The sequence below is a fragment of the Rousettus aegyptiacus genome, unplaced genomic scaffold, assembly GCF_014176215.1.
Source record: "Rousettus aegyptiacus isolate mRouAeg1 unplaced genomic scaffold, mRouAeg1.p scaffold_m13_p_13, whole genome shotgun sequence".
NCBI classification, from domain to species: Eukaryota; Metazoa; Chordata; class Mammalia; order Chiroptera; family Pteropodidae; genus Rousettus; species Rousettus aegyptiacus.
The window spans coordinates 51,150,005-51,176,727 of NW_023416288.1; the positions used below are offsets into that span (position 1 = coordinate 51,150,005).

Here is a 26,723-nt window from a genome sequence, read left to right on the forward strand (position 1 = left end):
CTCCTTGTTTAATCTCTTATTTTATAGATAAAGGAACTAAAAACTGAAAATTCAATGAAATGAAATAGGATCCAAGGTCACAGTGCATATTTATGGCAGTTAGGACTTGGGCACAGATACCTGTCTAGTACTTTTAAAACATTACATATTGTCATAAGTTCTAATGGAGAGTCATAGTTGCAAACTAGAAATCTTTAGGAAACACATAATAGACAGATTAATTCTTACTTCCCCATAAACAATTAAATAAACAAAACATGTATTTATTGTCTTAAAATTAATTTGAATGCCTTTTGTCTGGGCACATTTTCTCTAATATCTGGCTTTCTTACTTCCCTTTTTTTTTTAATGCTGAGTCCAAATAGGTATACTGTGTTTATGCAAATTTTTAGTATTTGAACAAAGAAGAAATTAAAATGAATATTTCTGACATTATTTTTATAGCTGTTTCCAAACAGTGTCATAAGCGATTTAAACAATTGCTGCTGCTACGGTTTTGTTATCATCCTCATTGTTTATTATTTTTTTCTGGAAAACATGCAACGCTCTTTGAAGGCAGTGTTTGCTGTGAATTAAGCTGGTTACAAATCTCTCTATCAGAGGCAGTTTGTGACAGATATTGTTTGCAAAAAGGCTATAGATTTTGACCCTCAAAGGAGTAACAAAAAGAGAGCTATGCTAACAGAGATAGAGGGTTTGAAAACGTTTGAGGGAAAGCAAGCCATTATCCTTTACCAGGCCAGAGGATAATGGATTAACAGTCTCACCACATATAGTTCTGTTTTATCCCATAATTATTTTACTGTAACTCAACCAGATTCTAAATTTCTTTAGGTCAGTTATCTCTATAGACCTGGGTCAACAGCTGAGATGTTGTAAGCCCCCGATAAGTGCATGGTGATGAATTACTGAATTAAGGAGAACAGTATGAGAACGTTTCCTCATCTATTATAGATGTTTTAGCGCAAATGGAATCAAAGAACTTACGGGTCGTAAACAGTTAAACAAAAAAAAAAGAGATCTGTTCTGAACATTTCCTTCAGAGGTGCATATAATTATAGCCAATACGCTAAAAGCTTTCTAAAGGTCTCACAGCTTGTTATTGCCAGAGACAGAATTCTCAGATTAATATCCTTAATTTCTGTTTTCTAGTGTTCACACTTGTTTTTATGTTAAAAAAAAAATAGAGATTCCAGTGCACGAATCTTATTTCATAAATGTCAATAAATTTTGGGAGGTGGTGTGCATATTAGTTCTTTCATCACAGTCTAATATCTTGTTTTAGTAAAGACTGAACATAACCCATTTAATGATGTGTCAATTCAAATAAAATCTTACCATTTCTTTTGGCTTTCAATATATGCTCACTATTGTTACTTCCTCTCTTGGTATGTTTACTAGAAGACAGTCTCCAGTTGATTACCCACCATTATCACTATTTACGTTAACACTTGGATAAGCAAAAGCATAGAAATAAATCATTTCAAATTTATTCTCATTTAAGGACTTTAACTCGTTTATAGAAATCCTGGGTAGCATGGCGTACGACAACTATTTCATTAATTGGATTTTCTTACAAGATAAACTGCTAAAAACTGTCCTATTTGTCTTTGTATGGAATTGAATATACTGTTATCTTTAGGGCTGTATCTGAGAATTTCCATTTTAACCAAAAAATGAAATTGCAGTATAAGAAAATGGATTAACATTATCAGGGGTTGGAAATAAAATGCTTTCCAGAGAAGATGTCCTTAAGGTTCACTGAAAAAAAAATAACTGATGAGAAGCAGGCAACACTTTATACCTTGTTTACAAATGGAAGGAATGCTTACTGAGCGGCTACCCCATTCCCCGCAGCGTATGGGGCACTGGGGACTCCGAGGGAACGTGGAGTCACTGTGGAGGCACGGACAGAATTCTGTGGGAGGATCGTGGTGGTTATGCACAGGGTGCTACGGTGGGGTGGGTGGCTAGTCATCGAAGCTCTTTGGATATGGCCTGAGCTGTTTGCAGGAGGGTGAGAGCTAAGAGTCTAAGAAGGCACCCCTGGACATGAGGACAGCCTGGGCAAGGGCAGTTATGACAGTTTTTAACAGCTTGGTGAATTGTGCATGTAAGCATTCTATCATTGCTGGAACTTCAAGAGCAAAACTGGAAGAGGCGAGAGTTACTTATTTTTTTATCTAATAATGGCATTAAGTGTTGGATAGATGTTATGCTGTTCACATTTCTAGAAGTCAACTCTATATCCACTTATATGCTGCTATTTCCTAATTAAGCATTCAATCTCTAATTCTAGTTTTAAGTTAAGAAATCGAGACTTCACCAAGGATTTGACAGTAGGGTTATACTGTAATCTCTGTTCTATCACAGCTATCACAAAGTGATTTATAACATTGCGAATAATACCGAACTAATTATTCGACTACTCTTCGGTTCACTAAAAACAGAAGAAAAAATATCTAGTAAGTCAAAAAACAAGTCATTCACTAATGATGACTGTTCAATTTATAGATCTGGAGCCAGCAGAACCCTCACTTAACATTTAAGAGTACAGAGTGAAGAGGTGAAAATCATGGAGACATTTACAGTTTTTTTCAAAACAAGGACAATTAAATTTCAGAATCCCCCAATGCTGGGCCATTTTCAATAAAATAATTCATCTAAAATGGAAATAATTTTAAAGAAGGTAATAATAATAAAAATCTGTTTTATTAACAGGCACTTGGTTTTATAAATGGTTGCGAAATGATTTGGCATACGTAATTTTAATTATGAACAGTTCATTTCTGCTGATTTATCATCTTACTTAAAAGTGGTATGATTGCCCTATAGAAAAACTGATAGGCTATAATTTGCTTCTGGTTAGAGGTTCTTGTTTCTACTTTTATTCTAAGTTATTGTGGCATTATTATTTACATAAAACAGTTGAATCTTTCTCAGTGTTCCAGATAAATAATGAACTGTAGGTTTTTAGGGGCTTATTCTTCAGCAGGAAAAATGTATTCTGAAGCCTAATTGCTCAAGTCTAAATTTGGGGTCACCATTGAGCATTTCATTTTTCAGTGTTGATTGTTTTTGTCATAACGGCAAAGCAGATCTCATTTATAAAGATTTCCTTTTCAAGTGGAGTGACAAGTTTCCACTGAATATATCTACATTAAAAAGCAAGTGAAGCCTTTAGCGTTTCCCTTCTGTGTACATCTGGAATTCATTTTTGACTTGTCACGATTGATGTTAACTCAGGATACATCACCATAATAGAAATCCATCCTTGCATCCCCCCAAAAACCCACAAAAATCTGCTCCACAGAAATAAGTCAATGGATTTAGCCAAGCAATTGAATAAGTAGAAACAAGAATTTCTGCTAGGCTGACCTAACGAGACATAGAGCACTGAGGTCAAACCTCAGTTCCACAGCCCTGGTCCAGCCAGTTGCACGGACCTATGTACCAAGTAAGATCTTATGGTCAATTCCAATAAGAGCCTTCCAAATAACCAGTTTTCTCTTAAGTGAAACTCACTTAGGAAATGAGAAACTGCAAAAGCAAATAGAAGGAATCTTTATGAGAAGAATAAGTACATTGGTTCTTTTCTGATGGGACGAATGTGCCCTAGGTACATTCAAAGACCACTTTCGAAATGATTAACTTCAAAATTAATGTTGGTTGAAGGGAAAATTTAAGCCAAGCTTTAAAGCAAACCGAAACAGCAAGGGTAAGGCGGACTTCCCGAAGCCCCACGTGCGTTTTGGCCGCAATCGTCCTAAGAACCAACTTCACTCTTCACCTTTCACGGTCTTCTGGTCTTCCGTTGGGTTTTCTCCCCTTCTCTCCCCTTCCCATTCTGCCGAAACACAAAACCTTCACATTGTTCTCTGCACATGCCACGCTTGCCCCTACTTCCCAAACGAAAAAAAAAATTCTTAGAAATTACTTTTATTTGAAATGAGGTAAGGAGTTTTCTTTAAAAAAAAATCTTTAAATCTGTTTTTGTTTAATTATATATAGCCTATTGATTTCTGTATGTTAGAGATATACCCTGCTATTTTCCTGAATTACCTCTTTGTATCTAGTAGTTACTCCATTGATTTCTCCCAGTTTTGCAGATAAATAATCATATCATCTGCAAACAGAGGTAGTTTGATGCCTTTCTTTTCAAGTCGTATGAATCTAATTGCTTTCTTTGTTATATATCGCCCATATAATGTTACGTCATAGTAAAATAGTGGGCAGCATAGTCTTGTTCCAGTGGGAATGTCTCCAACGTTGTTCTCATGAGGGATGCTGGCTGTATGCTGGCTTTTGGAGATGTAGACATTACAGATATAGATACACACATAAAGTCGTGTTAAAGAAGTGTTCATCAATTCCTTTGTAACAAAGCTTATTTATTTATTTTTAAGAATTGGTATTGAATTTTGTCAAATTCAATTTCAACATCCCCCAAAATGGTCACATTGTTTTTCTTATGGGCTTTATTAATATGATGATTCATGTCATTAGACTTCCTAATGTTGAATCACCTGTCATTCCTGGAATGATCCTTACTTCGTCATGATGTAATATTAAATGTGCTATTGAATTCTGTTCAGTATATTTTAAGATTTTTGCATTGATACTCATAGATGAGAGTAGTCTGAGTTTTTGTTTTATCCTTTTGTTTTGGTAAAATCTTTGCGAGACTTTGTCATTGTTGAAATTACTTCATAAAACAAATTTAAAAGTTCCTGTACTGCTGTGCTCTGAAATACTTTAAATCAAGCTTTTCTTTTTTACCCATAACATTATGCAAGCTTCTGAAGAGCTATTTAAATTGACTTACACTGAGATGATGAGGCCAGAAATGTAGATGTATGTCTTAGAGACTGCAAGTAGCATGAGTTTGCAAAACTGAGTGATCCGAAAACAGGGAGTTCTGGTACTGCTAATTTATTGCCTGTGTAACTTTAGCAAATTATTTATTTTTTAACAAGTCTTTGATTACTCACTATTAAATGGGTGTTCTAACACATGACAAATTGATCGTGATAATTTCACTTCTGTTCTACTAGTGCACACATAGATACTGAAGTTACTGCTGTATATCTCTGCTGATCCCCAGTTTCAGGGTTATTCAATTTATAAAAGGTTGAAGAGAGATTAAGGGACAAAAATGAAAATACATGGAATAGAAGCTTTGGTGAACCAAGTGATATTCAGTTCCTTCTACTTTTAGAACATTTGGAGCACTTAATATCAATGGAATGGATGATCGGAAAGTCAAAGTTGAGAATAGGGATACCTTCCTATCACGGGAAGGCACTTCCTGAGGCTGTCAGAACCGCACAAAAGACCAGTTTCCACAGGACGTGCAGTCAACTCTTGCACACCAAAAATAAGATTAAAGATCATGATCCTCTTAGATGAGGGATGGGTTTCTCAAGTGGGATTTTAAAATACAGATCCTCCACAATGGGCACTGGCAGACTCACTGTTATTAAAGGTCGTCAGGATGTTTTCTTAAAGTTGCAGTGTTGGCAGCTTTATCATGAGCTCTGACCCTACCGACACCGCTGCTGCAGGACTTTTATTAAAATCCTGTTCACTTCGCGCCTGTCAGAAAAGAAAGGCTAAGGCTTCTTGAAGGTTAATGGGCTCTGGGAGAAACCTTCTTTTAGCCATTCTGGGGTTTGGTTTCTAAACCATCCAATGCACTCCTGATGAAGCAGCACCAATCCTGCTTAGATTTTAAATCCTTAAATTAAATTTAGTTGTGTTCCTAAAGTTAGAAAGCAACTATTCTATCTTTTGGGGAGCTGTCCTGGCAAAATTAATATATTTGTGATTTTGCTCAAATACAAAACTACATTTTGAATCTATGTCCTACATTATAATTCTAAAACAAAGCAGTAACAATTACAAAATACTCTATAATTCAATAGAAGAGAGGAAAGCCTTGTGTAAATAATGCCATTTCAAAAAATGAGAGGAATGTGTAGCTCTGGCTAAACATATACTTCACTTAAACTAAAAATTTTACAGAAAATCCAAGACTTAAATAAACGCTGAAAAATCACCAAAGAAAATTAATTCCGTCTGAATTAGAAATATATAGTATGGCATGATATTTCAACAAGTATAAAACTGAGGTAAGATCAAACAGAGGCATTGCTTAGCACATGGAAGCAGGGAACACATATTGAATATACGAAAGAACACACCGAAAACAAACATATTCTTAGGTGATATAAAATAACATGAGTCTGATTTAAAGGCAAAATGCTTTGAGTTACAGAATTTTTTAAAATTTATTTTTGCTTCGGTGTTAGCAATAAGTTCCCTTAAATAACAAATAAGAGACAATGATGCATCTCAGGTTCCTATTTCATAAATTAACATGACTTTTGACTTTCCTACTATATATATGCAGAAAAAATACATTTAAGAAATTCATAATTAAAATAGAATAATTTAGTCTTCATTCCATGTCTCATCTTAAAACACTTTGAAAGGTTTTTTATAGTTCTTTAATTCTCAGAATTATGCTCTCAATTCTAGATATTGTCACTGAGAATCAAGGAATTACTTTCAGGCTCGATTATACTAATAATATTGGACAAGTCACTTAAATAATTTGAATCTAGGTTTACATTTTTATAAAATGAGGAATACAGTACTTAATTCACATGGTTAGCTGTGAAAATCAAAAGTGGCAACTTATGGAATCGTCGAGTGTTTCCTATGAACCAAATCTTGCATGGTTCCAGGAATATGAAATGGATGAGACTGGTTCTTGCTTCAATATTACTTCCTAATCAAGGAGTACAGATAAGCAAAGCGATAGCTACAAGAGACTGAGAATAGTGTCCTACCCGAGAGTCCACTTTGTTCTCCCAGGAGATGTAAGAGCTATTAGGCAAGCCAAGATGTCGATGGTTCTTCCTGGGGTACAGGAAATGGGGAAGGCATTACTGTTTGGATAGTTAACAGTGAGACGTTTCCCAGGAAAACATCATGTTGGGGTGACAACTATTTGACCTAAAGAAACTCTGTCCTGTCTACAGCCATGTTACCCTGAATGAGCCCGATCCCGTCTGATCTTGGAAGCTAAGCAGGGTTGGGCCTGGTTAGTACTTGGATGGGAGACCACTTAGGAAGATCAGGTGCTGGAGGCATAAAAAATTAAAAAAATAAGGGATGGTAAGCTGACAAGGTCCTTGCAATCTGTGAAGTCAACCAAGGGTTGCCTTGCCTGAAAAAGAAAAAAAAAAAAGAAATTCTGTCCTGCTAGGATAATCATGACAGGCAAGTGACTGAGCACAAGACAAAAGACAGGCTGGCTGCAGGCTGCCAACAAGGACCGCGTTGGCAGATGTGCAGAGCTGACACTGACCCCTAGAGGAAAGCGGCACTCCCAGACGTCCTGGTGGTCGAGGAAAGCATGAGATATTTCCCAGCTACACTTCTGTATTTTACATTCACATTTATCTTTGAAAGAAATATGCTCATTACAGATAGACCCCAAATGTCTACAGCATTTTGCACCTTGCAAAGATTTCTTCTTGCAGATAATGTAGATAGCCAGAGAAGATATTTTCACATTTGATGCTACCCCTCAGTAGGTATATGAGTATTTCACACAGTAAATAATTTGTCTTGCCTGTCCATTAAGATTCTGTGTTATGCAAAAACCAAAGGAATACTCCTTTTAGAGAAAAATCTGGTTCATTAACTTCCTACGGCATTGTAAAATATTAGTATTCTCATGATTTAGCACTATTTGCAAAAGGCTGTTTAGGGCCTTTTGCTACTTAAATAAATATATTACTATAGCTTAGTATAACTAAAAATCATACACATGATAATAGAAGAAATTAACACAACAAATTCCAATAAAAAGTTACCTAGTATAGCAGAAGAAATGCAGATTATGTGGACATATGCGGAGCTAAATTCTAAATTAAATTTTAAGAAATAATTTAGTTTTATATTTATTGCTCATAAAATTTTTATAAATATAATTTTCAAGTGTTACCCTCGATTGTAATTTCATGACATTTATCCCCTGTCCCTCTTATTTTATTATTTGTGTATGTGTATGTACATGACCTACGGTATCAAGATATTTCCTCTGTCATTAGGCATTTTATATTTATTTCTTAGACATTATTTAAGGGAAGACCAGGAAACAAAATTACTGTCAACTGACTGTTGCATATTTGTTCAGTATTTCTTGTGCGGACTGATTATCTGGCTTGTCTTCACATAGGATTGGTTAACGCTTATGAAGAACCCAACCCCTAAATAAGAATACCCTAGATTTTTATGCAGACAATCTAGAAAACAAAACTGTTAAATTTCAAAAAAGAAAATTTCTCTAGATATAAATTTTAAATTTAGTTTGGAACTGTCAACTAATTCCAACTTGGCAATCTGGAGATAATTCTTCTTGAACATTATGTTTAAAAAATAAAAATCAGAAAAATGAAACAAAATTTGTGCAACTTTAAAAGAGGGAAGAAGAGAAAACAGAAATACTGCATATCACATCTCATTTGCAGGTCATTGGCATTAATTTAACTTTAAAACAGTTGCAGTATTGAATTCTAGTTCCATTTAATGGCAAAGGGTATTATTTAATTAAATCAACCACATTATTAATTGCGACTTTCTCATTTTTTAAGAGTTATGCATAATTTATAGACAAACTGAGAAAACTTTCTTTTAAAATTATTTTTTATGGTAAAAGCACTATCATATTTGAGTATTGCAAGTTTTGGAGTAGTTATGTTTCTCTTGGTACTAGCCCTATTTACAATTTCTATAATATTTCATTAACATATGCTACCTTTAAATATGCATTTTACAATGAATATATATTACAATATTAGAAAAAGAGAAAATGTAAAGAAGGAAACAAAAATTGCCCTAAATCCTACCACCTTGAATATATTCGCTCTAAACATTTTGGTGTATTTTACTCCTTTTTTTTTTTCTAAGTTCATAAATACATATTCTATATACATATGTGTTTATGATATAGACTGAATGTTTGTATGCCCCCCAAATCACACTATGTTGAAATCCTAACTGCCAAGGTGATGGCATTAGGAGGTGGGGCTTTTGGGAGATGATTAGGTCAGTAATCTGGAACTCTGATGTATGAGTTTATTGTCTTTATAAAAGAGACCCCACAGAGCTAGCTGGCCCCTTCTACCATGTGAGTTTACAGAGAAAAGAGAGCCTTCTAGGACACTAGCCCTCACCAGACACCGAACCTGCTGGTAGTCTGACCAAGGACTTCACAGCCTCCAGAACTGTGAGAAATTTCTGTTGTTCATAAACCATCATCTATGGTACTTTATTATAGCAGTTCTAAAGGACTGTGACCATATCAACTGTCTATTCATAGGTGGAAGAGTACATGTGCAAAAATATGCAACTACAAATTATCTACACATCGCTGTCCAAAACTCTTCTGCAATCTATCCACTTGTCTGTCTCCTGGCTCCATCGTGGCTGAAATGACAAGCATCCCTCGTTGGGTCCTTATTTAAACCTGTCTGTGCTTGAATCTACTCTTCATGTAGAAACCACAGCTATTTTTAAAAATAAATACCTGGTTGTATCACTTCCTTGCTTAAATCTTATTTTGTAGACTCTCTACTGCAATTAGGATGAAGTGGGAAGTCTTAGCGTGACCTAGAAGTCTCTGCCAGTGCTGGCCCCTGCCACCTCCTGAGCCTGGAGCCACCCCATTCTCCTTGATCCTTCCTCTCTAATCACACTGACCTTGCTTCTCTCACCAAACATGTAGAAGTTCTTTCACCCTCACACGCTTCTCTTTTTATGTATAAGGCACAAGATTTATCTTATATTGCAATTGATGTCTAGACAAAAGAGAACTTTTAAAATTTTGCCCATAGCCCATCTTGTCCTCATCAGGAGTCGGTACTAGCTGATGTGCATGATAAGCATTCAACTCAATAATCGCTACACATTACAGCTTAGTCTGATTCGGCAACTTAAATAGTCTCTTGAGGTAATGTTCAGGTACTCTTGGGAAAAATATCTTCTTTCATTATCTGAATGTGAGGAAGATAGGAGGTTACATTTCCCAGCATGCATTGCCAGCATTCACGGCTGTGAACAGCAACAGGTCTCCAGCTTCCTGAACATCCGTCTACTGCTGGCCCTGTCACTGGTGGCAGGGACCAATGAAATGCTGGTACTTAAGGCCCTAGAAAGCCACAGAACATTTAGTAAAATAAACAACAGCCATTTTCAGTGACCCTCTTAAATAGTGGAAGTCTCCCACTGAGAAGCAGGAAGAAAGGACACGAGATTCAGCACCATTTTGGGTCGCCTGTGTCTGGACTGACCGTCGGCATTGGCACTCCTCTTCTGCATTTGCTCCACCCCTCGGTCTTGGGTTCTTGCCCAGTAAGTCTCCTTTCCTTGCTGGGGTGGAGTTTTTTGAAAAATATTTATTGTTAAATCAGCTGTGTAGAGCTACCCCATGCAGAGAGAACCTATAATGTAATTTTAGTAACCTAACAAGTAAAATGTAGTGGTTTTAACTCTACTCTGAGCAACTAAGGGGAAAGATGCCAGTAAAAATGAAATTAGAGGTAAAGAAATAAGTCAAGAGATTTCTAAAGCAAACAAAATCCTCCTCAAACAAAACATGAGGGAATATATTATAAGATTTGGAATTCTCTATCCATTGTATTAGATCGTTTTCCTGATTTCCATTTTTTGAGGTAACTGTTTATAGAAAATTATTTTAAATCCGTGCCAAGGCCCTGGCAACCTGCTTTATCCCGTGTTGGGCTCCGTTGTTTTGATCTTTTATGCTCTCAAGTTGCCACTGGCTTCGGCCAGTTGTCGCACTGCCTTTCTCTGTTGGGAAAGTGATAAGGTTAATGACTGCTGTGTTTTCCTAACCATGCTCCTAATCTTGTAATCCTGCCCTTTGCTGGGTGGAACAAATCCACCACCAACACACAAACAATAATTTCTGAGGGACCTTCAAAAAGGTGATTGATGCCTTTGCCTTTGGGTGTCCTTTCTTTTAAGTGACTGATGGGAACAAAATCAAAATCATACAAAAACCTTTTCACTGGGAATACAAAATGCAAATGGTGGACGGCAGACTGATTTCCAAAGAAGGATAAAAACAAGCAACAGTTAAGAACAAGGGGCCAACAAATGCAGCAGGCAGGTCTCTGCTTCTTGGAAGAGCTGATCTTGGAGTAGAATCACAACCAGTTGCCTCAATAACAAATAACTGCTACATTTATTTGCACAGTGTGTTTAGATTATGCTCTTCAAAGTTTTAGGGCTGGCGGATGTGGAATTGCATGCTAAAGAGAACGTAAAGCTACAAGCTTGTCTATATGTGTATTTATTCGCTTCTCTAAGATATGCATAAGGATTTAATTTTTAAAATACTGCTCTGTCCTGGAATAATAAAATATAGAAGAGCCAGGGAGGACCTCACAAATTAATGCTAAACCTGGAAGCCCAGGAAATGTAGGACACTTTCCTAACGTCACTCAGCTATGAAGAATCTGAAACCGATTGCCTAAGAACATGCAGTGACTAAACAGAGAATGGACTGTGTGAGGGAATACAAACATTTCTCCCAAGTCAATACCAAAGATAACTATGTGACACTATCTATGGAAAAGTTACATATAAAATTATTTCTTAATTTGTATTACTTTAGCTGATTTCGTCTTTGTCTCTGAATGGAAGAATTACCTAGAATGTAGAGATGAAGTTGGTAAAAGTTCATCTTCTGAAATTTAAATTTGGTCAAACCAAATATATGTATTTACCCATCTGTCAAATGTCTTATTTTGGAACTGAACTGCTAATGGACCTATGATATCTCCTATTGAAATCCCATGATCTGGGTGTCTCTAGACTTCATCAAACTTGTTTATGAATTAGAAAAAAATCATGTTTTTAGTGGTTTATTAAACACCTGCACACGCTACCACCAAGAACAACAAAAACACAAGGTGTGGAAAAGGAAATGGAGAGTGAGAACGTGTTATCCATCTGGCATGGCCAGGGAAGAGAAGCCCAGGAAGCACAGTTGTTGCCCTGGAGCGGAAGTAATTTAATCTATAGGAAGTAGAGTAAAATGTTATTTAAAAAACATCCAAATGGCTTTGCTTTCAGTCTAGGAAACAACTGATTAATTTGGAATACATGTCTGTTGGCAAAAGCAGCATTACAAAAATGCTATGATAGAAGGACATTTGGTTAGAGCTTGAATTTGACAAGAGGTAAAGGAATAAAAATAAATGAATGAAATCTACTGCAGTGAAAGGGAGAAAAAGTCACCTGGGCCATAAGGTGAACAGATCGGGGTTAGGAAGCTGGGCTTTCAGGAAAGGCTCTCTGCCACTGCTGTTCCACGCCAGAACTCAGCGTATACCTGCACCGCATGGCGTCCCTGTCCCTCCAGGTCATGACGCCCCACAACTTCCCCATCCGGGCCTCAGTTCCAACTCTCCAGTGGGAAGAATAATTGTCCATATCCCAAAGAGAAAGAGCTTTAAACCCTTCTTGAGAATATAAGAGTTCCCCCACACCTGTTGACTGAACAGATAGCACATGAAATTCTGAGTACGAATTGTGAAACAGAAAGAATTCTCTTCATCTTACAACGGTAAAAGCATTGAGAGAGATGCAGAGCACAGGCCTAACGACTAACACCAACTGCTCCAAGCGCTGGTCAAATGATCTTGTCTAACTAGGGTTCATGATTGGAGTGGAGGGAGGGATGAAAAGGACTTGTGATGTTAAATACTGTGTAGTCACTGAATAAATATGAATATACCACTTGCAAAGGTAGCAGAGTTGTGATTTCTTCTGCTCTAGCATATTATGATTAGGATCAACAGAATGATCATAACTGCCAAAAGAAAAAAAAAAAAGCTTTTAACAAGTTTCTGTTCTTGAGTGCTAAATCTTATTTATAAAACTCTTTGTATAGATTTGTTTTAATTGGTTTTGAAATATTGACTTTTTTTTTTTTTTTGGTCTGGCAAAATACTTTGCATTATATTATATGGCTAACTTTGGATATATTTAATATCTGGACTAATACATTTTCCATGGAGGGATGTTTTACTTCTTATATCATGAAGACGAAATATAGTTGCTGCACAGAGTCTACAAGCAAAGCAATTTCATCAAATGACACACGTGACGAAAACCAAATTCTTTCACTTGACCCTAAGAACTATTCCAACCTGTATGAAATACCAGATTCTTATGCTGAAAGTTTGTAGGAATTGCCCTTAATTTTCTTCTATCACACAAACCACTACAACACCAAAATTTCACAGTAATATTTGACTGGAGCTTACACTTCTCAAGTAGATATGTTTGCCATTAGCTCCCAAACATGCAAAGAAATTAAGGAATCATGAAACAAGTAATGTCAGAAGTAGGACAGGCATGGTGGATGAAGGAGACACACCTCAGGAGTTGTGGACTCGCACATCCACAGCATTTTGTCATTTAAAAAGAACACCAAGCCCAGCTTGCTAAAATCCCCAACTTCCAGCAGAAATCACAAAGCCAGACTCTGCAGGGCCTTGTGAACCAGCTTATCTGCCCCAGCCCTGGTTAAATGAGGAAAACAAGGTTCACCGGGTTGATGAATCTATTTACAGTTACAATGGTAAAAGGAAGAATAATAATTAAACCCCAGGCCTCTGTCCTCTTGTGTTATACCCATCTGAAGTCTTTTAAAGTGTTCTTAAGAGTGGTAATTTACAGTTCTGGGTACATAATTCTAGAAATTTATCACCTTATTGGTCTGCTAATTTCATTTTACATAATAATATTTCTTTTTTCAGCCTCAATTTACTCACCTAAAAACTGACAGGAGAATCCTGAGATCATATGATTCAAAGTAACTCAACCTAAAATAAGATTTTAGAACTTTTTACTTGGTTAAAGTCCTGTTCACATGGCAGGTTTTAAAATAATAGCTTGCAATTGAGGAGTTTAAAGGCGGATAATAAGTTGCCTGTCCCTCTCTACCCATAGCTGGAAGTTTCCAGCCTCTTGGGTAGTAGGGAGTGACACACAGAGCCATGGGGGCATGGGCACCCTTGCAATTCCAGATTAGCTTATGAATGCCACCAGGGTGAGCATCCCAGTCCAAGATCCACTCTGTGCAGCCATGGGTGTGAAGGCACAGCAGCAGGCTGATGGACCCTGGGTACTGACAATGACCGCTGCCATGAGATTGCGAGCAACAACCCTGTATGAAGTATCCAAGACGCTTTCAAGAGTGTGGGCTTAACTTCAGAGACTCAAAAATGGAAATCATACTCCCTGGGTTCCCTCTATGCCCTACCCTGTTCCTGGCCAGTATTTCACTCAGGGGAGTGTGTGGTCTGCCTACATACTTTCTCCTATTAGGCTGAAGTTTCCTCTTCATTTTGTTCTATCTCATTTTCATAAATGTAGGAATGAGACATTCTCAACCACCAGGAATGGCACTCAGCGATCTCTCTTATTGGTTTCTTTCTAAGTGTGTTCAGACCACACATTGTTTCTGTGATTAAAACTATGTAAAAACTAAGTGTTGACCAAGACAGCCTTAATGTTGCCCTCAGCTGGACTAAACCTTAGATAGGCTTCTTCCTCACTCCAGGCTCCTACCCTTCCCTTCCCCTCCCCCCATTTTCTTAGCTGCATTTACTTCAGAAAGCCTGTAACTATAAATCCTTCCTCTGCCCCACTGAGATGTAAATCGTTTTAAGAACCTCTTGCCTACAACCCAGGGATTTTTTTTTTTTTTTTAAGGACCCAGGAGCCATCCTTTGGAATGTAATTATTGAGGAAGACAGCGGTGCTCTCCCTCAGTCTCTGTTAGAGAGCAGAAGAGTAACTTCAAGGAGCCTGGTTCCACGTTACAAAAATACCTCTTGCCATGAAGACAGGAGAAAGCTTACTTTTCCTCTGGGTAAAGCAAACGTGGATGACACAGAGATTCCCCCATCCCAGCTCTTGGGAGCTCGCCTGCCCTCTGACTGGTGAAGCAGAGTTCAGACTGAGTGCTGGCCTCTCTCCACTACTGTGATGGCCTTGAAAAAAGTCTCTGCTGCCAGTCTGACTTTGTCCGGAATAGTGTTTGCTTTGATGGTGCTGGTTTTGACTTTATCTTGTAGTTGTCAGATATGTTTGCCTTTTGTTTTCCTATTTTTTTTTTTAGTTTGTTTTTTTGCCCTTGGAAAGAGCCTGATTTTTCTCAGGTCATATGATGGATAACAATGTCCTTCATGAATATAAAATAACATTAAATTTAAAAAATTGATTTAAATTAAAATTTTCTGGAACATATTTGTTTTAAAGTTCTTTAAAAACCAAGTGAATTAAAAACAAAAACAAAAAAAAAAAACAGAAATAAGAAACTCTTTGATAATATTGCTCAAAGGACAAGGTTCCCTAGCTGGTCAATAAGGTTATTTAATCCATTTGGCATATGCAAATGTTCCTTTGGTGAAGAATAAATTACCCAACAGTCTGAATTAGCAATGAAATAAAACTTGTCAGTTTTGCTTGTAGCAAAAATCTTATTTCAGTTGCCCAGGTGGGGCTCCTTTATAGGATGACTCCAGGAAGGTCCTATAATTTCTATGGTTCCCTTTGTGCTTTGATGTGTTTTAATTATAAATTGATAAATTGGCATATTTGGGTGGTAATGTGTGAGCCTTAAAAATCCCATAAGGAAAAAAAAAATCCCTGTAAGAGCTAGCTGTCAAAAATAACATAATAATAAAAAATAAGGAAAAGGGAAAAATAAGCCAAGTTTTATCAAGTACTTAAAATCTGCAAGGCACTGTTCCAAATGGAGTATATTTCAAGAATCCTAACTGCAACTCTAGGGCTAAGTGTCATTGTTTTTTTCCATTCTACAGATGAGGAAACCATGGTCCCAGGAATGTAAATACTTGCCCCAAATCACACGGAGAAGAGATGGCGGTGCGGAGATTCGATAACCTAAGAAGGGCAGCACCAGGCCCAATCCAGGTAACCACTGTACCGCAGTGCCTTGCAGGCTTGCAGCCTCTCCACATTAGGTGTAAGAAAATTGGTTAAAATAAAGCAAAAATACGCAAAACCAGCTTAAATGGTCAGGTCTTCGATTACAGTCTTGCTAAGTCACGCTATCCTTAAAGCAAAAGTTCTTTCCGCTCTTTGCTGCAGGCCATGGATACTTGGCCTCTGATTCTACTTGAAATGGTTCGCCAAAGCTGGTTCCTGGAACAGCAGCATCAGCATTACTTGGATGTTTGTTAGAAATGCAAATTCTCCAGCTCCTTCCCAGACATATTTAATCAGAAACTCCAGGGGTGGGGCTCAGCAGTCAGTTCTACCAAGCCCTTCTGGTGATCCCGATGCTTGCTCAAGTCTGAGACTCACTGGTCTAAGGCGAATCTTGCCACAGATCCTTATTCTGCTGTGTTTGTGGTTCTTGTGTAGTAATTACCTTAATAACGCCCTGTCATGATTTTCCAGCCCAAAGTGAGCTCTACCCATCTCTTATGGTACAATGTACAGGAACTATGTCTTTTCTGGGCAGATTTTGACCTTAGTCAAGAAACTTACATTTCAAAACCTTGGCATTTTCTGTTCCCCAGATTTGGCTTGTACGAAATGCTTTCTTTAGAACTGTTGACTGAATCACTGAAATGTCTGATTCTCTGTCCTGTCACCACAGACTGAGTACAAAGCTACTGAGAAATGACATGCAAGAATTCACAGTATATCCCCCCCCCCACATACGTATACAGACTCGAACCACAAGTAACACACAACATTGTGTGGGGCATGAGTTAAAAGTTAAAAGAGAAGCCAGTGTTTTGAGGTCACGACCACAGTCTAAAGAGAGAGAATGAGAGCCTGGGCGGCTGCCCAGAACCCTGGAGTTGGGTCTTCACAGTGTGGCAGGCTGTGGCTAATTTCTGTGAAATGCTATAACATCCTACAGAAGCAGGTGCAACTGAAGCCACAAAATACAAGAACTATAAACGTTACTTTGTGTTACACTTCTTTAGATAATCGAAACCAGATTTTCTACTTGTCCTTGCGACCCTCCAGTCAATAACATAGGCACAGCAATTATATGCAGAACAAGCACAGCCTTTGTTTTTGAATGTATGTTAAAAATACATACACATATGTGCCTTAAATATAAACATATTCTTATTCTTGATTTCTTTTTTCCTTGGAGAAGTACTGTACGATTCCATTTTCCTCTCAATACAGAAATTAGAAGGGGGAATTCAAGCATTAAGATGGGGCAGATATACAATGTCTAAATACCTTAGTAGCCAACATTTCACCTTGATTTTGAAATAACTTTAGAGGAACTTTAAAAATTACTTCATATTCCAACTGGGGTGGGGAGCAGGATTTTTTTCTAGTAATCATGCATAGGATTCTATTTTCATATGGCTACTTTAAAGGAACATATAGAACAGAATTGCTATTTGAAGGGGAACATGTCTGCTAAGGTATTAAGCTCAGCAAACGTGTCATATCATAGCCATCTACTGACAAATAGGGAGAGCATAATCTTGAACATGAAGCCCAGTAGAACGTCACTGAGGACATATTTTTTTACTTCCTATTTTCAGTTCTAAACTTTCAGACTCTGACCTTCAATATGTTTCAAAATCTCTCCTTCATTTTTTGCTACTGGCTTTTCATTATGTTAGTGGACTGATACTACACTTAGAGAGAGCATAAAAGTTTCCCAGTACTTTAAAGTGCATATATTATTTAAAATGACAACAAAGCACTGCTATTTTAATAGATACTAATTTCATGGTTCTTAAATATTTGAACATGTTCAAATTTTGCCATTGTTCCTACCTAGGTCATAAAGTGTGAAGATGTATCAAAGAAAACAATTTGCTTTTAAATTTTGATATTTCAATTCAGGGTTAGGCATTCAAACGGCGTTCTGGATATTAATATAGCCACTGTCTACCCACAGGCAATTTCAAAACACCCACAGGCTCATCATTTTATTGTAGTTTGTAGGACATGGAGGTGAAAGCTGGTTCATAAGAAATTCCAGTTGATGTGAACATATGAAAATCTTAAAATAGGTCAAAAATTTCATAGGTCGCATTACAAGCCAGTATGAAATTTACAACTTGTCTTTCCAGAACAAATGTCAAATTCAGTCCTCAACACTTTTTCCCAAAAGGTCTCTTTCTTATTTATTCACAAAGCAAACACAAGGCTTCATTCTTGTCACTGAGAAAATGTCCCAGGGTGACCTGAGGACCACAGACAGCCCTTTCCTCTGAGGATCCAAAAGTAAACACACTATGACCAAAGTGCTATACATTGTTACAACTATATTCCAGCTCCAATCGGCTACAGGGAGACTTTTACTTAAAAATCCATGGAATTTGGTGGGATAAAGTAAAATTTCCAAAAAATTAATTAATGCATTTACCATTTGAACATACTTTTCTTAAACTCGAATGTGTATAACATTCACCCAAATTAATTACTCTGAGAAACAGTATTTTAGTGGCTAATGACTGCCTGCGCTGCTGCGCGCTTGGCATCTGACCTTTTCTCTCCCTCCCTCCTTTCCTTCCTTCCTGCCTTTCTATATTTAATCATGGATGTTGCTGCAAGGAATTGATGTTTCAGAGTTCATTCCTTACATACATGTTTAAAGTCTATTGGGTGTGATAAATATTCAAGGAATCACACAAATACCTGTTCAATAATAAACGTAGGTAGGTACAGGCAGGAAAGGAGCACAGTTCTGAGAGCATCAAACAACACAGGTGACTGCGGGAGTACAGGAAAGGAAGGTCTCGTGGGGAAGTGATGCCTGAGCTACGTTTTAAAGTATGAAAAGGGGTAACTCAGGGAGTGGGGTGCTCCAAGCGGAAAAACACTGGGCAGCAGGAAAGCGCGTGACCAAGCGACATTGTGACTATGGTTCAGAGATGGAGGAAGGGAGGAAACACTGTGAAAAATCTGGAGCTATCGGCAAGGCCCAAGTATGCTTTCTTGTTTCTCACTAGGCAAATCTTTAATTCCCCAGTTTTATTGAGATGTAACTGCCACGTAACATTGTATTAGTTTAATGTGTATAACACAATGATTTGATATATGTGAAATAATTACCACAATAAGTTAACATCCACCACCTCACATAATTACATTTTTTTTTCTTGTGGTCAGAACTGTTAAGATCTACTCTCTTAGCAACTTTGACATATACAATACGGTATTGTGAATCACAGCTATCGTGTTGTAACTTACATCTCCAGAACTTACTAATCTCGTAATTGGAAGTTTCTCCCTCCTGACTACCTCAACCCACTTCCCCAACCCCACACCACCCCCGGCCTCTGGTTCTGCTTCTATGAGTCTGTTTTTCCTTAGATTCCATAGACAAGCGAGATCATATAATATTTGTCTATCTGTGACTTATTTCACTTAGTATTATGTCCTCGAGATCCACCCTTGTTTTCACAAATGGCAGACTTTCCTTATATTTGATGGCTAAATGTGATTCCATTATGTATATACACCGCATTTTTTCTATCCATTTATCTAAAAATGGACACTTAGGTTGTTTCCATATTTTAGTTATTGTAAATAATCTTCAATGGACATGGGGTACAGATATCTCTTTGAGATAGTGACTTAATCTCCTTTGGACACACACCCAGAAGTGGGATTTCTGGACCGCGCAGTAGTCCTGTTTTTAATTTTCAAAGGAACGTCCATGCTGCTTTGCATAGAGGCTGCACCCATTTACATTCCAACCGACAGTTCCCACAGGGTCCCTTTTCTCCATGTTCTCCCCAACACGTGTGAGGTGATAAGGCAAATCTTCCCTTGAACAAATTCTGTGAAGAGTATTTTAAATAGCTTATGAAATTCATAGCATGTAACTAATGTGGGAAATGTTGATGGCTCATAAATTGTACATACTATTCATTTCAGGCCTATAGTTGCACCAAGAGTTCACTTACTAGATTTCGTATTATTTTCCTGCCTTAAATCTTTTCTTCTAGTGACACCATGAGAACTTCAGTGTGATTTCTATAATAAAGGCAGCCTCCTCTCTTTTCTTCCCTGGAAAGCAGTGGTCCTCAGTGAGGGCTGGCTTTGCCTCCCTAGGAGGCATCTGGCAATGTCTGGACACAGTCTGGTTGTCACAACTGGGAAGGGATGCTAATGGCATCCAGTGGGTATAGGTCAGGGATACTGGTGAACATCCCACATTGCACAGGAGTGACCACCCCCCCCCCCATAACAAAGAATTATCTGGTCCAACATGTCAATAGTGCAAAGGTTGAGAAACTCTGCTCCAAAGTGTCTTAAAAATTAAAAACATTTTTCAAGATTCCTCAGCCGAAAGAATAAAGTAGGTATTTGTGGCTTTCCTACAGAAAAAATAATGAGGACAGGAAGATTTCAGGATATAATGAATGACAAATGTGAAATGTGTTGTCTTGCAAGTATTATATTTGAGATGCTTATTAAACAAATCCAGATATATTAAAAAGCAGGCCTTGACTGAAAATTTAAATTTTGGAATTTTTATAGCGCACAGAAATTGAATCCATGGGTGTGAATGCGATTGCCTGATGCGAGGAGCTACAGTGAAAGGGGAAATGTCTTCGGGAGCCCTTATTTCTTGACTGGACAAAGAAGAATGAGCCCACAAAAGAAAACTAGTGAGAGAAGGTAGTATCGAAAGAAAAAAGAGAAAAATAAGAGTGTGATGTCATGGAAACCAATGTAAGAGATTGTTTCAAGAAAGAAAAATTGATTTATAGTGCCAAACACATCTGAGCAGAGACATGAAGACAGAAAAGTCTATTTTATTAAGAGACACAGAGGTCATCAGTGACCTTCGAGGAGGGCTGTCTTGGTTGAGTGATGGAGGTGAAGGCCAGGCTGGAGTGGCCAGGATAAAGTGGCAGTGTGGCTCTAGCGACAACTCCTCTAAGAAGTCTTTATTGTAAAGGGAAGCAGAGGTAGAGGCGTTTGTGTGAATCAAGATAAATATGAGCCAGATTCGAATGTGTTTAAAGGTTGATGGTGGTGATTTGGTGGAAGCTGGCAGTGCAATATACAGGGGGACAGGAAAAGTTTATAGCATCAAGTTTCTCTAAAGGGGTAAAAGTACAGGATCCAAGAGAGAGAGAAAGAGAGAGTTTGGCCCTGTAGATGAGAGAAATCGCCTTTACTGTAACAGGAGGGAAGAGTCGATAAATATCTTTACTGACTGGTTTATGTAGAATTGATACAAGGTTAGTGGCCCATTATGTAGGAATAAATGTATTTATTCCCCAAATAAAACAGAATGAGAAAGGGCCCATAATACAATCGGCTATGATTTGCTTGTTTGTGTTCCTCCCAAATTCATTTGCTCAAATCCTAACTCCCAAGGCGATAGCATCAGAAGGTAAGACCTTTAAGGAAGCGATTAGATCATAAGGGTGCCATCCGCACAAGTGGAACTAGTTCCCTCATTAAAAGACACCCAGAAAAACTCCCTTCTGCCGTGTGAGGTTACAGTGAAGAGATGGCTGTCTAGGAAGCAAGCTCTCATTGACACCAAATTTGCCAGCACTCTGGTCGGGTGCTTTAGACTCTAGAACTGTGAGAAATAAATGTCTATAAGCTAACTCAGTCTATGGTATTTTGGTATAGCAGCCCGAACAGACTAACACACTATCTTCTCAATGGTCCCCAAACTTGGTGACACCAGGGACCGGTGCTTCTATGAGAATTTAATGCCTGATGATCTGAGGTGGAGCTGAGGTGGGAAGCGGCTGCAAATACAGATGAGGCTTCGCTCACTCTCCTGCAGCTCACCTCCTGCTGTGCAGCTGGTTCCTAACGGGTTAGAGTTGGGGACCTCTGCCCTTTAGAATACAGGCATCTTTATTCTAAGCAGCCTCAATGAACAGATGGGTTAATCCTGAGTTAATTAGAAAATCTAGTTAAAACAGAAATTCTGCTAACTGGAAGCCTCCATTTTATAATCAAGCTAATTGACTGAGTGATTATGGAATCTCTTCCCAGACTGTGACCTCATTGAAGGTAGAACATTATTTTCTCCATTTTGTTCATTCGATTAAATGTAAAATGCATTTGTCAAAATGCTTACTGAAAAAAAAATAAATTGTACTAGGCTCAAAGTACAACTGGGGAGAACATGGGTTGGAAACACAAGAATAGAATCAGATTCTGATTCTAGATATTTATTCTCTACTTTCGCCTCTAACACAACCTTAGTAGAGTGGATAGCACATATATAAGAAATAAAACAATGGGATCATTCTTCCTCTTATCCTTTTCTTTTCAAAGTATAAATCTATGTTTTAAGTGAATAATGGACGTCTTCAAAATACAGAGAATTCAATTTATAAGTGGACTCTAGAATCCTATAAAAAAAAAAGTGGTAGCTTGCATAGAATTATAAAATAAACTCAACAATAATAAATGACAATTCAGTTCCAAAAGAAAGGTCGGGGAAAGGCAAATTCTGCATGATTTCACTACATGTAAAATTAAAAAAAAAAATTAAACAAACAAAAGAAAACTCATAGAAATGAAAAACAAATTGATGGCTGTCAGAGACAAGGAAGATAGAGGGATGGGTGAAAAAGATGAAGGAGAATGTAGAGAATAATGTGATCCCTTTGCGGGATGACGGATGAGTGCTGGGCTGGCCTGAGTGTGGTGAGCACACCACGATATATGTAGATGCTGAAGCACTATATTGTACACCTGAAACTAATACAATACTGTATGCCAACTATACTTCAATAAACGCACACATACAAAAAAATAAAACGTCAGCTATAAATTGAATCCTCTATTCTGGAGTAGAAGAGGGTGCCAAATTCAATTCAATGTAATTTATGTAATGCTAATTATAGTGCAATTTTATTAAATGAGAAAGATAAGGTTTAAAAAAACATGTAAGCTAGAACCCTTGCTTTATCCTATCTAGTTGAAAAAATAAGTTACCAAATAGCAACATAGAACGGTTTTATTATTACCTGAAAAATTATGCAATAAAGTTAATAAGAGTAACGTCATTTAAAATACAGAGTAGGTTAAAAGCCTCGAGCGTAGGGGGAAGTCCTGAGGGTACGCTGTCTGGAAAGTCTGCATGCGGAAACAGACCTGAGCTAGGCTACTGTTGTTTGCTTCAGTTTCCCCAGTTCACCATTTGCCAAATGACAAATGACGCTCAACTGTTACTGTTGAGTGTTTCTTTTAATGTGAGCCTCTTAAATCAGTATTTACTTGATTTGTACTACTTATTTTGCAATTTAAATGTTTGTTTGAAAATGAATTTTACTACGGACTTTTTATTCAACTGCAACCTGAAACTTTGAAATATGCTAGATTTTCTCTGCCTTATGTCTTTCTCTTTCACTAAAAATTATACATTTAAGTTCGCCTGTACTAACTGAAAGCCATCATGAACAAAACAATTGGGCTGTTCCTACCCTTGGATGCAGCTTTAACCTTGCCCTCTTCCTGAAGCCCAGGAAAGATAAAGGCTGGCTGCCTGGAGCTCTTCAGAAAAATGAATCGTGGGCAGACAGTGTGTGTTCCTGCCTTTGTGAATAGTAAAAGCACCTCAGAAAGATGTCTATTTTCCATTAGTACTTCTTTTCATATACTTTATTGTGACTGCCATTCAAGTCTATATGTTTTCAATGTGAACATTACGTACTTCATCAACTCCATTGTTTTTCTATTGGTTACCTATCCAGTAAAATGCCTGATCTCTGACTTAGCATTTCACTGTCTGTAATGTGGGCTTGATATTTTTATTTCTGTATTCTAGCCAAACTATTATTTGACTTTCTCAAACAAATATGTCCTACATTCTTCCCAGTCACCTTTGCCTCTATTTGTCCCAATTGAACTCATTTTGTCCATATTCACTTAGTTTACCTCTGTCTCTTGAAATAACCCATATTACATAAAACCTTTCCAGATATTCTGATTATAATTGATTTGTCTTTTCTGATATATTTTTGGGGGAGTCACTTATCACAAATGGCCTGGCACTACATCTACTTGTGATGATTGCTATCTCCTATATTTAGAGGATGAGTACAGGATCATTCATCTACTCTTTCATTCAACAAAAATTTTCATTTATCCAATAAAAATCTATCAAGAGGTTTTTACTGAGCTTGACACTGAAGATACAGTGGTAAACAAAGCAGACCGATTCCCAGACCTCTAAAATATGACAAATTAATGAGGTTCTGTGAATTGCAAAAGTCACACGGCCTTGGGTGTATGTAGGTGCTATGCCTTTGGAGACATCATCATTCTGAACATCTGCTCTACCCATGGCATTAACGAGAGAAGGAGGTTCTGGTTGGTGGGATTCTAGATATGCAGGATGCATTAGAACAGATAAAAAGCTCTAGGGTAGAAGCTGAAGAAGCTATCCGTTCAGGGGAAAGGTGCAGCTAAGCATTCTGACTGAAGCTTCAAAGATAGCCTCTGGGATCCATGATAAGAGAAGGCATGTTGAGGAACTTTATAATGATTATAAATAACATATTTATTTATGTGCATTACACACCTGCCACCATCACTACCACCACCACCCCTTGAAAGTGTATTCAGCTGGCTGGGGCTTCGGCTTTTAACACCTGAATTACAGAAGAGCTAGAGCAACTCCATAAAGAAAAATGGGGAATAATAAGTATTAACATATGGGCTTTCTAATTATTTAGGCCTTTTTTTTTTAAAGCACTTTTGAATGGTTTAAAAGCAAAATCGGCACTCCTGTGCATACATTTTTGCACACTCAGCCTCGTGACTGACTGAGCCAGAGTCCTGGGCTACTGGAATAGGCCCTTTGGATACACTACCGCTTTTGAATTACTCATTTTTCAATCCTTAATCTTAAATAGAAAATAGCATATAACTATATAATGTCCACAGAAAAATTCTATGACAATAGGAGTTCAAACAAACATTAACATTTGATATCGACATTGGAGTTTTTGAGAGATAAGATTTTATTATACTTAATGTTAGAATAAAGAGAATATGTATTTAGTTAGTTGTAAAGGCCATGTTAAACCCGAGGACTAGAACCAAATCTAGGAACAGATGGCCAAATCAGTAGAAAAACATCCCTTCTATCAACAACGCTGATAAAACATTCAAACATGAAATTAATAGTGAAGGGGTTAACTTCATTTGCCAATTATCCTTCCTTGGCCATATGGAGCAAGTGATCAACAGTTACATTGGCGCCAACTGGTACAAACTGAAGAATTTCTCTCAGAGAAAGATCCAGAAGGTAGGCAGTATCTGCATATTAGATTCCACAGGGGAGGTTTTGACAGTGGGGTAGAGGACAAATAGTTGACACCTCACTGGGCTGGCTGTCCTGATCAGAAGTATATAATGATAGGAATGGAATATTTTGTCTCTGGGTTCTGGGTCTTTTCAGGAGAGTTAAGTGAGTCAGGACAGGAGTCATCAAAGTGTAGAGTGATCTGGAGCTTTGTCGGAAGAATTTTTCATAATAATGTTTCACAGTAATATTTCAGTTATAACATAGAGCAGCTTTCTTTGCCATAAGAAAAGAGATTGTGAATAAATAGCTATAATAATATTGAAAACACAACTTAAATCTGTTCTATTCTTACTACCTCCCTGCTTAATCCCATCCCCGGACAGTGACTATATAAAAGTATACTCATTGCACAGAACTAATGAGAAGGAACACAAAGGTTCTCCACAGTGTAGGAATACATGCATCTTCATCATGTAAACAAAAACGATTTATAAATAAAAAGTCTACCTGAAAGTCTCTGGCTTTTATAACAAATAAGAAGAAAACCTCTCATTTAAATGTATCTATCTGGCTGTGGTGCTGATCAGCTGGGGAGTTATCAGAGCACCTATACCATGAATGGCCCACGAATGGAGTTCATGGAGATGGTAAGGAAAAATTGGTTTCGGGATACAAGCTGAGGGTAGAGCTTTCGCTGATTAGCTGGGTTTGGGATGTGAGGAGCAGAAGGAAGAGTCAAACATGAAGCTAAGATTTTGGGCCAGAGCAAATACATGAATGGAGCTGACATTTACTCAAATGGAGAAAACTGAGGGAAGAACATCTGTTTTTGATCAATAGTTTGGCTCTGAACTCAGAGAACTGAGATGCCTGTAAGACTGCGATGACTATGAATAGGCAGTCAGGAGTGAGGCCCCCCAGAGAGGCGAGAGCTAGAGATACTTTTGCAGGCGAGAGCACATGGGTGGAGCACAGGGCCATGAGGCTGCTGTTTTCCCAGCCACATTATGGCCCCTGGGGAGATTCGAAGCACGCCCAAAACTGTGCTTAACCAGCGCTGGTATTTTTCTGAGAAATAATGAAAGGGTAGAGGAGCGAAGAAACTGAGAATGTTTACAGGGAAGTTATCATAATGCTGGAACATAAAACTGAGGTTGGTTGGAAGGGAAGTGAGGGCATGAGTGAAGGAAGGGTAGGGGAAAGTGTAGTTTTGCTAATTTAGACTTAGGGAACTGGAGAGAAAAAGCAGCAGAATTATGGAGTGGTTGTAGTTAACGATAACGTTGATGTCCAGTGGATGGCCTTGGAAGTGAGTGGCCACGACATGCTGGAGGGTCATATCAATGAAGGA

At 37.8% G+C, this 26,723-nt stretch overlaps 1 protein-coding gene and 1 pseudogene across 4 annotated transcripts in view; one reads left to right on the forward strand and one right to left on the reverse strand.

Moving 5' to 3' along the window:
- CNTNAP2 (contactin associated protein 2) overlaps positions 1-26,723 on the reverse strand; it is a 1,484,598-nt gene that overhangs the window by 550,729 nt on the left and 907,146 nt on the right. The gene's annotated exons all lie outside the window — the stretch shown is intronic.
- Positions 7,039-7,157, forward strand: LOC118611290 (annotated as a pseudogene).